This window comes from Garra rufa, chromosome 24 (genome assembly GCF_049309525.1).
Source record: "Garra rufa chromosome 24, GarRuf1.0, whole genome shotgun sequence".
In the NCBI taxonomy this organism is placed as follows: domain Eukaryota; kingdom Metazoa; phylum Chordata; class Actinopteri; order Cypriniformes; family Cyprinidae; genus Garra; species Garra rufa.
In genome coordinates, this window is record NC_133384.1 from 6,980,335 (window position 1) to 6,996,634 (window position 16,300).

General features: G+C 35.9%; 1 protein-coding gene across 1 annotated transcript in view; it reads left to right on the top strand.

Annotated features, from left to right (window-relative positions):
* Positions 1 to 16,300, top strand: part of sugct (succinyl-CoA:glutarate-CoA transferase) — a 195,971-nt gene that overhangs the window by 93,991 nt on the left and 85,680 nt on the right. The window lies entirely within an intron of this gene.

Sequence of the window (16,300 nt, forward strand, 5' to 3'; positions counted from 1 at the left end):
TATTATGTATCTTTATATTATATCTTATCTTAATTAATTAAAACTTTTGCAACATTACATACTTCAAAGGCTTAGAGCTTTTTTTTGGCAAATTAATGATAGAAATTAATGGTTTTATTTAGCAAGGATGCTTTAAATTGAGCAAATTATTATTATTTTTAATATTTTAAACATTTTTTGAGGATTCTTTGATGAATAGAAAGATCCAAAGATCAGCATTTATCTAAAAAATAAAGAAAAAAAATCTTTTGTGAGACACTACACCATTAAAAAACTTGGATGATTTCCCAAGGATGCTTTAAAATGATCAAAAGTGATGATAAAGACATTTTTAATGTTACAAACAATTTCTATTTCAGATAAATGCTGTTCTTTTGAACTTTTTATTCATCAAAGAAACCTGTTTACTCAGCTGTTTTAAACATAATAATAATAATAATAATAATAATAATAATAATAATAATAATAATAAATGTTTTTTGAGCAGCAAATCAAAACATTAGAATTATTTCTGAAGGATCATGTGACTAGATTAATGATGCTAAAATTCAGATTTGAAATCACAGGAATAAATTATATTTTAAAATATATTCAAATACAAAACATTTATTTTAAATAGTAAAAAATATTTCAAAATTGTACTGTTTTTGCTGTACTTTGGATCAAATAAATGTATGCTTGGTGAGCAGAAGAGACTTATTTAAAAAAACATTAAATATCTTCTATTTATTCATTTATTTATTTTTTAGTTTTTTTTTTAATTTTTCTTATTTTTTGTGTTTTCATTTTTATTTACATTTGTTTTTGTTTTTGAATTTTATTTATTTTTTTGTGTTTGATTTGTTTTTGTGTTTTTGTTTTTTGTTTGTTTTTATTGTTTTTTGTTGTTGTTTTATTTATTTTTTGTTTGGTTATTTATTTATTTTTAATTTTTTAATTTTAATAATTTGGTTTTGTTATGTTGTTTTTGTTATTTACTCACCTTTATGTGTTTCCAAACTCATATGACATACTTTCATCTGAAAAACTTAAAAGGTTCATGCTTTGCTCGGCTGTTTTCAACATAATAATAATAATAATAATAATAATAATAATAAAAATAATAACAAATAATAATAATAATAATAATAATAAATGTTTTATGAGCAGCAAATCAGAATATTAGAATGATTTCTGAAGAATCATGTGACTGGAGTAATTAAGCTAAAAATTCAGCTTTGAAATCACAGGAATACATTACATTTTAAAATATATTCAAATAGAAAACAGTTATTTAGTTTTATATTATTGCTGTACTTTGGAGCAAATAAATGCAGGCTTGGTGAGCAAAAGAGACTTCTTTAAAAAACATTAAAAACTTTTGACTGGTAGTGTAAGCGTTTTGTCAAAAAAGAAAGTTTTTTTTAAGTGGAAAAGTGATATTTTACCAGCTTAAATATTGTCAGGCTACTGAAACACACACAGTAGGTAAGTTAGTAGCTTTTTTTTTCTTAGCTACTCAGTTCCTCCCCTGGGAGTACGCACATCCAGAGTTACACCTTAAAATAATACGAGTAATAGATTGTCTAATAGTACATACTGAATGACCCAGAAAAATAATTGCCCACTGTTATTGCTGAGATTGCTTAAAAAACAAGTCAAGATCATTTCTTTGATCAACATCAGTAGCTAATAAAGTGAAAAGTGAAACACTATCATATGTACAGGCCCCTAGAGCAAGGAATTTAACACTGCTGCAATTTGAACCCGATTTTGTACACCAAAGATGCAGAGGTTCCCGTCCACACATACACACACCAATGTTTAATTCCTACCACATGTCGGTACAGAGAGTGCATGCACTTAAAGATCCCATCAGCGCCGAGGCTCTCGCTCTACTGCATCATATGATCAGAATTAGCAGCTATTGTTTTGTCCGTGTTGATTCGAAACACTCATTGAACCTTTAGTGAGGCTATCAATGTTTAATTTTCCCTATGTGGTTTGCTATATTTAGCATTTCACTACCACTTTTACTCAGAATTTGAAAACACATTAGTCATTCATAGTTGCATAATCAAAGGCAGTTTGAAGTTTTGGCATATTCCAGAGAACAAGAAGAGAACATGTATACCATGTGTTAAATATACTGTAGACAAATATCTACTGCAACATGCACATTCTCTCAAAACAAACTGACTAATTACTAGACACCACGACAAATCATCATCTGTTTGATGATACTGAGAAATATTAAAATGTTCTCTAGGTATATAATTGGGTATTTCCTAGGCACATTAAACTTTTCTTTAACACCCTTCATAAACTCAATGGCCCGGTTTCCCAGACAGGGCTTAGACTAAGCCAGGATTAGACTATAGTTCAATTAGGACATTTAAGTAATTTTTATAAACATGCTTAGAAAAAAACATTACTGGTGTGCATCTTGAGACAAAACAAAGGCACTGATATATTTTAAAATCAATCAGTGCAATTTTATTTCAGTTGAAACAACTCAGACTTACATTTTAGTCTAGGACTAGGCTTAAGCCTTGTCTGCGAAACCGGGCCATAGTGTTTGCAATTTGTAATGTTTATTGTTTTGTCTGAATCGTCTTGAACATTCACACAATACAATTTCCGCCACATTAAATCATGTATTTTGTGGCATCTTGTGGGACAAAAGATATTTTTGAACACTTTTTCTTAGCATTTTTATTTTATGTATCCTATGTAGTCAGAACTAAATAATGTTCATATTTGCATAATTTGACAAAATTGCAACTCATATTGATATATCTCATGCATCTCATAGGTAAAAAAACAATTCTTAAAATTTTTAGTTTAGTCAACTTAAATATCCAAGTTGTCACTTAAATTAACATTAGGTGACGTAATATTTCAGGTTCACCAAACTAAAAAGTTTAAGTCAGGGTGAGTTTTTTTTTTTTTTTTTTACAGTATATATATTACTTTTAATAACTTTATTTTGGTTAAAATGTTGGTTGTGGTGTAAATGAGTCATTTGTGTAAAAACTTCTAAACAAATAATTGTAAAACAAATCATATAATTATATCAGATGATCAGTTCTATAATGCAGTTCAAAATGTCTATGGATCAAAAATATAAAAAGTAAAAGGATTGTAAGTATGGGTAAAACACTAACAACAAAACAAAAAATAGTACACATAAATAATAATATGACTCAGAATTACAAATTTTATTGTAATAGTCATATTATAAAGGATAGATAGATAGATAGATAGATAGATAGATAGATAGATAGATAGATAGATAGATAGATAGATAGATAGATAGATAGATAGATAGATAGATAGATAGATTTATTTGAATACATAACATTGTAGTCATAACATGTTAGGCAGTTTTTGAATTTTTTTACATTTTTAATTTTTTATACAGATAACATTGTAATCGTTTTTTAATTTTTAATTTTTAAATTTTTTTAACAGGTAACAGTGTATTCATAACATTTTATAATGTTTTTTTTATATACAGATGGCATATTGTAATCAACGTTTTAGGCCGTTTTGGATTTTTTATTATGCTTACCATTGTGCATATAACAGACAACTTCATACATATAGATTGTGCTACAGCTCTACCCTGAAATTATGTTGTCTGGTTTGACATATAGATCAGCCTGACCTCATTTGCAGTTATAGTACCATTTAAGTTAATAATTGTCAGTGAACTTATTTACTATTTGCTAGAATAGCATCTAGTAAATAGTAAATAAGTTCACTGACAATTACTACAGTACACCAGGGTCATTCTCTCTGAAGTAACATGAGGTTAACTGCCTTGTTTAACAGTACAACTGGAATAATTTTTCAGCTCTCATGGGATTTAAACTTAAGCCCTCCATTTAATCAATCATATATGTGTAACCTTAAAATAGTCTCAGCATTCAGTTTTATTCAAATCTAATCAGTGCATCTCCAAGGGCTTTGTCTTGTGTCTGGACATCCATCAGAAGACACATCTCGCATCCATAATGTCAGAGGTTTCACGAGAAACGCCCAGCGTTTGGTGGAGTTTTGACAGCTGAAGCTGATGATTCCATCTGGAGATCATATCTGTCAGAGGACGACACAAATCTGTTAGCCATTGCTCCTTTTGACCGAACGGCGAAAACCAAAAACATCCAGCGATCACTGGAGAAATCAGCAGTAGCTGCGAGGGCACGGAGGAAATTAGCCGGCAGACGTGAAGAGCGAGCTAAGGAGATGATTCAGGAGAAGGGTCAGCTGCACATGTACAGGAGAGAAAACCAGATGGAGAGGATATGGATGGGGAGGTTAGTATTAGAGCAAGATAGAGTGGGTGATATTAAGACTTAGTGGACGAGGAGGGGCGCTACGGCAAGACAAATGAGGGAAGCAGATGGAATATGGGTAGGGCGGTTCCGTAGAAAGCACAAGGTCTTGTGGCCTGATTAACTGATCTAGTGGTTGAACAACGGTGGGGTTTTTCTTCACTCTTGTCCTGAGATGGAAAACAAACTTGGTCAGTAAATCAGCTCTCTTTCTGGTGACCTTCATCCATAACTTAAGCCTGTTGAAACCACATAATTCAGTGTTCTTTCTTCTCCATGAAGCATAACTTAAACTATTCCTGTTTTTCTGGTCATCTTCCTCTTGTAAAGTTAGAAAAGTTACTGAGTGGCTTCATTTATGGCAAGCATTATACAAGATTTCTTTCTAGGAACTGTTGGAAACCTCTACAGGGCCTGATGGGGATTGGTCTTGCATAACCAGACATTCAGACTGAATGCAGAAGGTCTGGACTTCATCACAGCTTTCATCATCCCGACAGGCCATCTGACTGACATGTAAAGCAACCAATCAGTGTTTGTTTTGTTCAACACCATGTTTAGGGGCAGTGCTGGCCCTGCCTAAATAAGCGGTTGCATAGGGGGCACCATGCCAGGGGTTCAGGCAGTAATGCCTGGTAATAATAACCTTGATCGAGTTTGTTTATAATGTTTGAAAAAGAAAAGACTGCACTATCCATCTGGTGCAGGCGAAGAGGAAAAATAGGAAAGAATTTGAGCAAGATAAAGATAAGTGATAAATTTCGAAAAGATGTTGTTGAAATGGCATTTTAATTCGGAATCCGCAAGAACGCTTTGAAGATGCTGTGTCAATGTAACAACAGTGTCAGTGTGCGCACTTCAAAATATGTAAATAATTCTAGATGCCTTATTATCTGAAATGTTTAGATTTTCAGAATGCGTATTAGTTCTTTTTCACCAACCAGTTAAATTGTACAACAAAAATTTGTCTTATTTTCACATTGATCTGAACAAAAACAGCAGACAGGCTGGATAAAAATGCAAGTTCACATTCTGACAGTAGGTGGCGCTTATGGAACAGCAGAAAAACAGCGTTTACCATGTTTATCCCCTGTACAATACTCAAAAATACTCAAAATAATTACCTTTCAAACATTTGTTTACACTTTAAAATATAAGGATGCAAGTTTGCGTTGACACAGGGAGGATTCAGGTCCTCACCAAGCTGGCTGAAGTCCTGGAGAGGGAAAGGTTGCAGCGAACCATGCGCCTGAGATGCCAATCATCTTTTGTCAGACCAGATGACATCCACCAGGTACAGGCATAAAAAAGAAACACCTTCCTCTAATATGGGAGGGAATTGATAATATTAGTGCACCTCTAAAAGCAGCTGGTCTTTCCAAGAGTGGTAACAATACCCGCTCTTTGTCCAGACATCATCATGTGGCTATCTGAGGATAGGAGAGTCATCATCGTTGAATTTACTATCCCATAGGACGAAAGCATTGCAGCAGCCCATTAAAGATGTATTCCGAGTTGGCAGTGGAATGCCAGTGCTACCTATATAAGCAGTTGTATAGGAGGCACCATGCCAGGGGTTCAGACAGTAATGCCTTGTAATAATAACTTTGATCACGTCTGTTTGTAATGTTTGAAAATCAAGACGCAGTACTATTTTTGATCTGAACAAAAACAGCTGACTGGTTCAATAAAAATGCAAGTTCACTCTGACAGTAGGTGGCACTTATGGAACAGCAGAAATACAACGTTGGTACAAACATTGGTTTAAACTTTACACTCTCAGGATGCAAGATTGCATTGAGACGGAGACGAGTTATGATCAGTTCCTCGTCAAGCTAGCTGAAGTCCTGGAGAGAGCTAGGGTAGCAGCTAACCACTTGCCTCAGATGCTAATCATTTTTTGTCAGACCAGACGACATCCACCGGGTGCCTGTGCAAAAAAGAAACACCTTCCTTAACCCAGGGAGGGATTGGCAAATGGCAGCTGATCTTCCCAAGAGAGATAACAACACCCGCTCTTCGTCCAGACACTGTCATGTAGTCATCTAAAGATAAGAGAGTCATCATCATTGGAGCTTTTTATCCCATAGGAAGAAAGCATTACAGCAGCCCCCGAATAAAAACACGAAAGTATTCCGAGTTGGCAGCGGAGTGCCAGGAGGCAGGCTGGAATGCCAAGGTTTACCCCATGGAGGTGTGGCTATGAAGGAAGGAGGCAACTGCATGGATGGCAGGGAGACGTCCCTGATATGCCACTGCCCCCTCGTTAGGAGATGTACTGGTATAGGGGGCGAAACATTGGTGAATGGCAGGTACCAGCTGATGACCTAATGGTCAGGCTGAAGAGCCACAAAGGTAGAATATCTCACCTTTGAGATCCTGGCTTTCTTCCATGAGTTTGGACAAGTCCTGTAGCATTCAACTAATCAGATAACGACTTCGAAACTCCCTAAGCATTTCCATTTTTTGATGCCTATGCATCAGACGTTTAGCCAACAGTCCATCGATGTGACGTCTGAAGCTGAGACTAGACGATGGCTGTATTTTAATTTAATTTAAACATTGGTTAACGTTTAAGTGCTCACAGGCATTCGAAAGCCATTTTAAAGGCATCATAAAGTTCTCGCTTGATTATGGTACACAAATAAACAAGGTTATACATCAATGGAAGCTAATAAACCACACAAAACTCTCTTTTCCAAATGGGATTACAATACGGTTTTTGAGTATTGAAGAAATTATCCTGGCATGCACGGATGAGATTTTCTGGTTAAGGCTCTTGTTTTCATCTTCCATTGGTCTTTTGAAGCATGTTTTGGTTTCGGTGAAATTACTACAGCTTAATTTGTAGCCCATTGAATTTGGGAAAAAACTGAATGGCAACAGCGTTGTTAGGCATCTCAGACTATGGAGTTTGTCCTCTATTGTGATCAAACAAGTGGCAAAAAAATCCTGCTGAACCATTTGAACTTTTTCAATGATATTTATTGGCCCCGTTTCCAGTTTCCAGTGACGTTTGCTTGACATTGGTCGACTTGTTCCTCAATGCTCCCCATGCGCATAGTATCATGTTGCTCATACTTCATTTTCGAGAATCACATCCGTGACAGTCGGGTTATGTTTTGGTCTGGAGCTATTGGCACTCAGTCTTTGTCCCCGGTTGCTGTCTGAATGTAGCAAAAATGTGCAGGTTATCGCCCGTTGCAACGCTGAGCCACACACCTGGACTAGGTCCGGTGAAATATTAATATTAATATTGGATATTTCCAGAGCATCATTCCTGTCGTATCAGGTGCCAGGCCCAGATGTTGGATTTGGACAAAATGGCTCCCAGATGTGAGCATGGTTGAATGCTGAGTATTCACACTGATGAAAAAAAAGGAAGGAGAAGAATTTGTGCAGAAGAGTCTCTTCCTTTCTTGAGCTTCCAAGCCAGACTGAATAACTGAATGTTATTGTTGTGTTTGAGTGTGTGCGTGTGTGAATGAAGCCCTGTTTACCTGGATCCTGTTTGAAATGCATAGTGAGCCTAAACCTGACTTTGCTCCAACAATCCAAGCTCAAGCTTGTTGTGAATTATAAAGTCAAGCTATCGATTTTTAAATCTCTTTGAATTTTTTTGTTTTTTTTTGGGAAACGGTCTATCCCTTTTTTTTTCTCCAATACTAGGAGAACTACATGACTGCTAAACCATGTTAAATAGTTTCATATTTTGTATCATTTTACTTTGTCTATTTTTTTTGCCTTATGCATGCCAAAATATAACATTTTTCAGGCACTTTCCACCATAATAGGATACAAACATTCGGCCAGATTTACTAAACAGGGTTAAATTAGCGATAGAGCGCAACTCCATAAAAGTGCTGATGGGAGTGGAAAATTCCGCATGTGATTTGCTAACAATGCGCACATTAAAGAACACAGACGCTGCAAGATAATTTCCATAATTTCCATCCTTTTTTTGGGGCGTTAAATAACGGCGTAAATACTGGTAATTTGACAAGCGCAAACGTTAGTAAATTGTGTTGTGTGATTTATTTGAATACTCTTCTCTATAAATTTTGCATCTGAAACGGAAACTCCTACAAATGAATATTTAAAAAAAACTGTGTTTTACAGTATCTTTGGAAACAGTTGAATGGTTGCATTAGAATGCAGTAAACACAATTATATGTGACCCTGGAGCACAAAACCAGTCATAAGGGTCAGTTTTCTGAAACTGAGATTTTTACATCATCTCAGTATAATCTTTCCATTGGTGTATGGTTTGTTATTATAAGGCAATATTTGGCCGAGATACAACTACTTGAAAACCTGGAATCTAAGAGTGCAAAAAAATAAAAATATTGAGAAAATCGCCTTCAAAGTTGTCCAAATGAAGTTCTTAGCAATGCATATTACTAGTTAAAAATTAAGTTTTGATATATTCACGGGAGGAAATTTACTAAATATCTTCATGGAACATGATCTTTACTTAATATCCTAATGATTTTTGGCATAAAAGAAAAATCAATAATTTAGACCCATACAATGGGTTGGCTATTGCTACAAATATATCCGTGCTATTTAAGACTTTATCTTGCCAGGTCAGACCTTTGACGGAACAGGCCAAAATCAGTATTTTAAAGAGGGATAGGGACATGTGATGTGTTTAAAAATAGAGACTTTTCCTGTTAGGTTCATGTTGTGTTCAAGATGTAATAGTTCTAACACAAAACATGTGATTTGTGTCTCTGTTATATCCTAATTGTCACCAGAGACACTAAAGTGTATTGTATTTGTGAAAACTTCCAGGAAACCACCAACACTTTCTAAATTTTCTGAATGGAAATAAATTTGATGCCTAAAGGACGACATTATTTGCTGACAAAAACGAAAATGTGACTCAGAGGACTGAATGCTGACCTTTAGTTTTCCTGAAATACATCTCGCCATGATTTTCGAGTGGATGTGGAACCAGCTGCACACAATAACAGATAATTACCGACCGTGGTGTTGTCTCACAGCAAAGTTTTCCACCGAATGTTTACAAGTACAGGGATGTTTCCGGGCCCCGCGGACCTTCAAATGCACCCAAATGAGTGAAGAGTCAAGCAGTGGAGCTTAAACAGATGTTGCAGGGAGCGCTGCAGCGCGTCTCCTGTTGAGGGCTAACGCTGTTGCTGCAGTAATTGGTCCAGTAAGATTGAATAGACTCTGTCACCGTAATGTTTGAGTAATGGAGGTTTGTTCTGAAAGCCGACTCCAGTTGTTCTTTCTTGGCTCAAGACTCGAGGAGGATGTTCCCCATTGTTATGGCCTAGGGCCCTTGTGAAAATGACGGACTCGTGTACTGTAACTAGATAGTTCCACACACACGCTGCTTGGATCCTAGTCCACATGATAAACGTCATTCCTTACTAACTGTTTTACTCCTCTTGGAGATAGTATTTACAATGAATGAGTGCAGAAACAGTTGAAATGAAGTTCACTGCTGTTTTGTGGAGGGAGGAAAACAATTGGAAAGTTTGAGTAACCTCAAAAGACCTTAACGTTTGCGTAACTGACTCGTTCGGTCGAGTGTGGAATTATGTTGTGGAAGTATTGGGAAAAGACAAAGCGATTGACTGTAGCAACTCATGAATGTGGAGAGTGGGGTAAACTCTGCTTGTTTTTACCTTATTTAATTGATTTCAGTATTTTTTTTTTCATCTTTCCATCTTCATCTTTTTTTGTCTTTTTATTTGATTTTTGTGTTGTAGTTTAGTAATTTAGTTTTAGTAGTTATGTCAGTTTAGTAAAAAAAGTCAAATTAAATGTATTTACCACAAGCAGAATGATACAAATGGATAAAACAGTTGAAATTCTGATATCAGCCAATCAGATTTGAGGACTAGAAAGAAATGTTGTATAATGGATGAATGAATGAATGAATATAATTTAATACCTACAGTCAAACCAAAAATTATTTAGACACCAGATATATTTTTTTTATATTTTTTACTAGTGGATGCAGGACATTATTGGTTCATTTATGTAAGTGAGGATAGCAAAATAAGGTAAACTGTGACATTATACCCAAAAATTCTTCATAAAGTGGACTACCAGTAAAATTTGGGACGAAAAAGTATTTTGGCACTTCGACCTGACCATGTTTTGCTAAAGTGTTTTTTTTTTTTAATTGCTAATGCGACCTTTTTACACCACAGACTAAACAAAATTAAGCTTTGCTTGGTAATTGGTCAACAAAGTATTGATAGTTGTGTAAATATTGTCATACTAACAGTTGTCTGAATTTTTGGTTGATTGTAATCCATTACATAGCTTACTATCAAAGTTATCTGACATTATCAAGATGAATTTGTTCCTACACTGTTTAACTCTGAGTTCTTGTCACATTTTATTTCCATTTTCTAAAGTATACCGACAAACTGTGTTAATGTGAGACATTATGAAGGTGTCTGAATAAATTTTGGTTTAAATGTATATGATATTTAATAATATTACTTACATTTTATTTGAAAAAGTGGTTTAAAAGACATTTCTCATTTTCTCTCAAATCTTTCTAAATAGTAAAATGACAAAAATTGTTTGCAGTTTGCTAGTTTAAAGGTTAAGTTAGCCCTCTCTCTCCTACTTTTGATTTGTACCACATTTAAATGACTGGTTTTGTCATCAGCTTGGAAAACCTCACAAGAGGAGCACTAACAAAATGACAAAGGAGTATAGACAGTTTACTTTGTGTTGCAGTCAGTAAATGTCTGGAACACAGTCTTGATGACACTTCCATGAGATGTTGGTTTATTGTTGGTGTTATTTCTCTTGGACAGTCCGACTAGCAAGAATAAACATGGGTAACAGAAATTATTGGAGCCGTTGTGTGAATGTCAGGGAAAGGACTGGTGTAAATTACAATGTGAATTCCCAGGCCTCTGATTTTCCCATGGTCTTCATCCAAAGTCCACCCATCTTTGATATTTTTGTATAGAGTAACCATCTGTGGGATAAAAAAAAACCTAGTTGTACAAATTCCGCTGATAAGTAGGTCTAAGTATAAATCGAAGTAATTGCAAATCTGCTGAAGTCAGTCAAACAACATGTGATCATTTATTTTCTTCGCAACTATTTTGTGGAACACTTCCACATTCGCCTGTTTCCGCAACCACAACTTTTCTTTTTATGCTTGGCAGTGCTTTGGTATACATAATATTGTGTCAAATTCTTTTCCGTAATCCTTCATTTGCACGTCTTCTTGCGTCTACAAGGGAACGTTGTGTATTCTGAGTTTCAGCTGGCTGAATGTTAAATCCTGTCAGTTGGTGCTGTGATCCCCGACAGCAAGTGCCGCTCTCCACCCCATCCTTCTCTGAGTCACTGTAGCGTACTCTCTGAGCGTACTCTCTGACCAGCCAGCGGACTGTTTGCTTGATTTCTTTGGGATTAAGCTCCCCAGGAGCGGATTGAATGAAAGGCAAGAGCGTGATTGTGGTGCATTTTTCACATGAACAGTCCAATGGGATCCACCCGTTGGTCATAGTCAATTAAACTAAACAGCTGTTGAGTGGAATGAGCTTCACTAGGAGCGCATTGTACAAGTGGACATCTGGCCTGCATTAGGGTGCTAGCAAAAATGTTCGTAACTGCAGCGTTCGTAACTGCGAGAGCAAATGCGTTTCCGAACCGATGCGCTTCCAAATGAGGATAAGAGAGAATGTCATAAATGAAAATCAGTGTGATGATTCATATGGCTGAATCACTTCACTTGGGGTGGCCAGATTGCATGATTTACAGCTAGACTGACCTTTTACCCAGTGTCTGGTACCACACGTACGACTATTTTATAGTTTAAAGGAAAAGTTGGCGCTCCAAGCCCATAAATGTTATTTTGTCTGTGGAACAAAAAAGTGTGAAGGCAGTTTTTTTTCCATACAGAAGTGCTGCATTCCACACAGGTCCTAAAATGAACATTTTGCCACACCTGCTAATTGAGAACATTTACTGATAAATATTTTTTTCCCAGCCATAAACCTGTATGTACATTATTTTGTTAAAAACAAATTGGAGAAAGGCATCCATTTGCAATTTTTTCAAGTCATAGCGACTTGAAACCCCCAATTAGCCTTACGGTCACGCTATAGTGGTCAAAGGTAGCAACGTAAAAGTGATCAGGCAGACCACACCATAAGTCATAGAGACTTGAAACTTGAAGGGATGGTAGTACTCATACCATCTACAATGTCAGCAAAGCTCGCCCCAATTGGCCTGACGGTAGCGCTACAGCTGTCAAAAGTAGACCTGAAACCCTGTTGTAATTGTTAGAATGGCCAAGGATCAACATTCTCCACATAAAAGTGATCAGGCAGACCACACGGTAATTAGTAGAGACTTGAAACTTGGAGGGATGGTAGTACTCACACTCTCTACAACATCACAAAATATCGCCCCAATTGGCCTGATGGTGACGCTATAGCTGTCAAAAGTATTGCAGTAACCCTGTTGTAATTGTTAGAATGGCCAAGGATCAACATTCTCCACCTAAAAGTGATCCAGGAGACCAAACTGTAAATAGTAGAGACTTGAAACTTGGAGGGATGGTAGTATTCACACACTACAACATCGCAAATTATTGCCCCAATTGGCCTGACGGTGACGCTATAGTGGTCAAAGGTAGCACTAAAATCCTATTGTAATTGTTAGAATGGCAAGGATCAACATTCTCCACCTAAAAGTGATCAGGCAGACCACACCATAGGTCGTAGAGACTTGAAACTTAAAGGGATGGTAGTACTAATACCATCTACAGTGTCAGCAAAGCTCACCCCAATTGGCCTGATGGTGGTGCTACAGCTGTCAAAAGTAGACCTGAAACCCTGTTGTAATTGTTAGAATGGCCAAGGATCAACATTCTCCACATAAAAGTGATCAGGCAGACCACACGGTAATTAGTAGAGACTTGAAACTTGGAGGGATGGTAGTACTCACACTCTCTACAACATCACAAAATATCGCCCCAATTGGCCTGATGGTGACGCTATAGCTGTCAAAAGTATTGCAGTAACCCTGTTGTAATTGTTAGAATGGCCAAGGATCAACATTCTCCACCTAAAAGTGATCCAGCAGACCAAACTGTAAATAGTAGACTTGAAACTTGGAGGGATGGTAGTATTCACACACTACAACATCACAAAATATTGCCCCAATTGGCCTGACGGTGACGCTATAGTGGTCAAAGGTAGCACTAAAATCCTATTGTAATTGTTAGAATGGCAAGGATCAACATTCTCCACCTAAAAGTGATCAGGCAGACCACACCATAGGTCGTAGAGACTTGAAACTTAAAGGGATGGTAGTACTAATACCATCTACAGTGTCAGCAAAGCTCGCCCCAATTGGCCTGACGGTGGCGCTACAGCTGTCAAAAGTAGACTTGAAACCCTGTTGTAATTGTTAGAGTGGCCAGGGATCAACATTCTTCACAGAAAAGTGATCAGGCAGACCACAACGTAAGTAGTAGAGACTTGAAACTTGAAGGGATGGTAGTACTCACACTCTCTACAACATCACAAAAATATCATCCCAATTGGCCTGACGTTTACGTTGACGCTATAGCTGTCAAAAGCAGCACTGAAACCCTGTTGTAATTGTTAGAATGACCAAGGATCAACATTCTTCACTAAAAGTGATCGGGCAGACCAAACTGTAAGTCATAGAGACTTGAAACTTGGAGGGATGGTAGTACTCACACCCTCTATATTGTCAACAAGGCTTGCCCCAATCGGCCTGATGGGGGCACTACAGTGATCAAAAGTATGAAATCTCTCATAACTCCTAAAACCATTAGTTGCAGGCTCAAGCGATCATCACCCTCCCAAACTTGCAGGTACTTTTTTTTATTTTTTTATTTTTTTGCAAACTAGTCGTAGGTTTTTCACCTGATCAGAACCAAACCAGTGCAGAAAGAATATAGACCTTTTGACATTAACTTCTTAGCAGTGATCTAGAAGACCCAAGCAACTTTTTGCACATGCAAACACCACTAATGTTTAGTTTTAGTTAAAAAAATATGATGCATCTTTCTTACAAGAGATTAGTGTTGTCAAAATAGTGATATTTCGATTAATATCGATACTGAAATATCTGAATGGTACCAATACTAATTTCCCGAAGTATCGATACTAGCCGAGCTGTCACTTTCACTTCTCCTCAAAAGGCGCGTGACCGCAGTGCTTGTCTCGTCTTATTTAAGTGAAGCGAATAGAAAGGCGAGTATGGCGCCCCCGCGACCAACTTTGTTTGAAAAGGAAAAGCTGTTCATGGAAAGCTGAAGTACACAAGCAAGCCAATATATAAGAGTTGCTACAGTACAGAGCAGTGCTAACAAAAGGCGCTAACACCACTAATTTCGCAAAGACAGACACCCGGATCTATATAAAGAATTTCGAGAGGTTGGTAACTGTTCTCATTTTAACATTACTGAATCATTAAATAAGATTGCCTATTATTGTTGCTGATATGAGTGTTGTCCTTTTTTTTTTTTTTTTTTTTTTTTACCGTAGTTCGTTAATATAATCTGATTGAGGAATCTTACACAAGTAAATACTTTAACTGCGGTCAAATGTAAATTAACTGCGCTTATTTAACTTTATTTTTAAAAAAAATCATTACTTAAATTCTGCAATTTGTCTTAATGTCTATCCAGTGAGCAACTGAGCATTGTTTTCGCGTGTGATGCACGCATGTTTGCTTCCTTGCATGGATCGGTGTTTATGAATCCGGCATTAAAATCTGTTCATCAGATAATGTTAATCTATTATCCATTTATGAACGATGAGCAATGCATTTGTTACAGTATATTTTAATCTTTGATAACCGTAGGTAATAAAAATACAACGGATCGTGTTAGCTTTGGTCCAATAAAAAATATTAACAGATAGAACTTTGGATTTTGATTAGTTCATGTATTAGTAAACGATAGTTTAAATAAAATTTAAACTAACTAAGATTAATAAATGTTTTGGAAGTATTTTTCATTGTTTATTCATGTTAACTAATGTTAACAAATATCTTTTACCATTACCTTAAGTTCTAAGATTAGTTAGATAGTTCAGTTAATTTTAAAAGTGTGGTCTAAAAAGAAAAAAAAAAGTTTACGACCTACACTACCAGTTGTATTAGAACAGCAAAGAAAGTATGAAGCAAACTCAAATGAAGCTAAGAAGCTGAACAGGGCTGTAGCAGTGTACATATGCAAATACCTCATTGTCATGTTTTAGACTTATTATATGTTATATTTATCTTTAAATTAAAAAAGAAATTTACCCCCTAATATTGTGGCATTTTTTTTCTCTGTGGTATCGAATATAGTATCGAATATCGATATTTTTCAAGGTATCGTATTGAAGTTAAAAATTCCAGTATTGTGACAACACTACAAGAGATATTCCTTGAACATATTGAGTATTTTATTTTCATTTCCAGCTCTAAAGAGTGCTAAAAATTGACATATTTCACGTAGTTCGCATCACCCTTGCTCCCTCAACAACAACCCAATAGGATTTTTCAAGGGCATTTCCATGTTGCAGAAAATAAGATCTGTGACCAGCAAAAGTTTGATTCTTACACGTTTTGTTTATCATATAATCTTCACAAATGAACACTTTCATAATTCATTTGAAGCCTAAATACGGTCAAACTAAATTAAAAACATTTCCCTGAATGTAACATTTGAATGTATAGTTTTTAATAATTTTTATTTCAGTTTTAGTCATTTTTGTACATCAATTTAAACAATTTGAAATGTCATAGCTGAACAGTTTATATATATATATATATATATATATATATATATATATATATATATACACACATATATTTTACTATGTATATAAAATGACCATTTGATAAAAGCAATACGCCCCAAGAAGCCCCTTAGCTGTTATAAATTCACTGTAAACCATGGCTTCACTGGGCTTATTGTTTTTATCAAATGGTCATTTTAAATA